General features: G+C 35.3%; 1 non-coding gene across 1 annotated transcript; it reads left to right on the top strand.

Moving 5' to 3' along the window:
- The first annotated feature begins 1,508 nt into the window (after window positions 1-1,508).
- On the top strand, window positions 1,509-1,591 carry Trnal-uaa. The gene has a single exon. It is a non-coding gene; the product is annotated as a tRNA-Leu (tRNA).
- The last annotated feature ends 248 nt before the right edge of the window (window positions 1,592-1,839 follow it).

Genomic DNA, 1,839 nt, shown 5'->3' on the forward strand with positions numbered 1-1,839 from the left:
GTGGACTTTTGCATCTACTGCAGCTCGGCGTAGATACTGGGAATTTTTTGCTGCGTATAGAGATAGATTTAAGATAAGAATTGAAACGACTTCTAAAATTCTTAAGCTATTATTAGATAAACATCTTGAACAAATTCGCCAACTAAAATCTGAAATAATACACTACGCCAACCAGTGTAAAATGGCTAAACAGTTTCAAAAGATGAATATTCAAGACAACTGGGATGATTTATTTACGAATCCTCATCGATTTTCCGCAGCGAAGAATGGACCTACATCTACAAGAATTGTACCAATTACGTTATAATATTATATTTATTGTATTTTAATATGCTTAATATATGTTTACTTGTCCTTGTTTGTTTTATTTCCTCTCTCCCTCTACCTTTCATGTATAAGAAAAACCAGTTATAAGACTTTACAAATCATTATGTACCTCATTCGTTTATAGACAGTGGTCTGTTGCTTAACAACAATGGTCGTTTTACGTTCCAATTTCATAATTTTAACTGCAGTACTACAAAATGTGTTGTACGTACATGATATACACAACGTACACGAAATGTATGTGTGCTACAGAAATGTTAGCGAGAATGATACATGCCCACATACGTTAATTCAGATGAGACGTAATATAGTTAATGGTGGAAAGCTGAGGGTCTTCGGGGCGTCAATTCCGGAACATTCTAAATTCTACAAGTTGAGAATAACGTTTCAAAATAAGTCGATTGGAGATTTTGATACCTGGAGGTCATTACCTATTTTAAACTGTTCCGATTATGAAGATGTATACGCAGACGCACTCATCGTAGCGTCTGAAAATACGACAACAGATTTGAATACAATTTCTGGACTTATTTACTTTATAACAGTCGCTACAATTGTATTAATACTGAAGAGTATTGCAAAAATCATTCAAAAGTATTATGGTTAATGTAGCGAAAACAGCATAAACTCCACATTTTTACCGCAGTCCTCCAGATTGACTGGTATCAACAACATACGGTTCAGTAGCGCAGCTCCTTCAAGAATTACAACCCTACCACCTCCATTGTATAATATTCAAGTTGCTATCAGGAAACAAAGGGATTAAAAACACAACTTTTGTTCTGTAAATTTAATCATTAGATGTCCAATTATTCTTCAGTATATCATAGTCAAGTGTAGCAATAGGTGCTTTTAAAGAGAGCGTAATGTCTGGTAGGAAGCCAATCGAAGTAATGCCAAATTCCGTTCCTGAGGACGAATGCTGGGGACCGCCTGAAAAGGTTTGCCGAATATGTCGAAAGCGAGAACGAAACGTTATTTTTCTACCTTGCGCCCATGTGGAAGTCTGCTGGATTTGTGGAATGCATATAAAATTGTGTACTTTATGTTATAAAGAACTTTCAGCAACAGTTCGAATATGATGTTAAATAACTATCCCATATACATCATGTATTACACCTACTTTATGCCAATAAATAGATATAAAAAAAATTCTCGTTTCTATTCCATATACCTATCGAGTCAGGTTGGCCGAGTGGTTAAGGCGCCTTGTTTAAGCCTTGGTTCCCTAAAGGGAAGGTGGGTTCGAATCCCACACCTGACATTTTTGAAAAAAAAAATTAATTGCTACCTGTAAGATTTGAACTCACGACCTCCGGTTTCCAGTGCTCTACCACTGAGTTAAAGAGGCTCATGCTCTATTTGAATTGAATTTGAATTTTGAATTTTTGTTAATACTACAATTATAAAGGAAATAATATATCAGGTTACAGTTTATACTAGAAAGCAAGTCTGAACCTGTGGAAAACAGGTTTGAACCAGTAGAAAACAAATCTGGACCTGTAGAAAACA

Source organism: Anoplophora glabripennis, unplaced genomic scaffold (genome assembly GCF_000390285.2).
Source record: "Anoplophora glabripennis isolate ALB-LARVAE unplaced genomic scaffold, Agla_2.0 scaffold2178, whole genome shotgun sequence".
Classification (NCBI taxonomy): Eukaryota; Metazoa; Arthropoda; class Insecta; order Coleoptera; family Cerambycidae; genus Anoplophora; species Anoplophora glabripennis.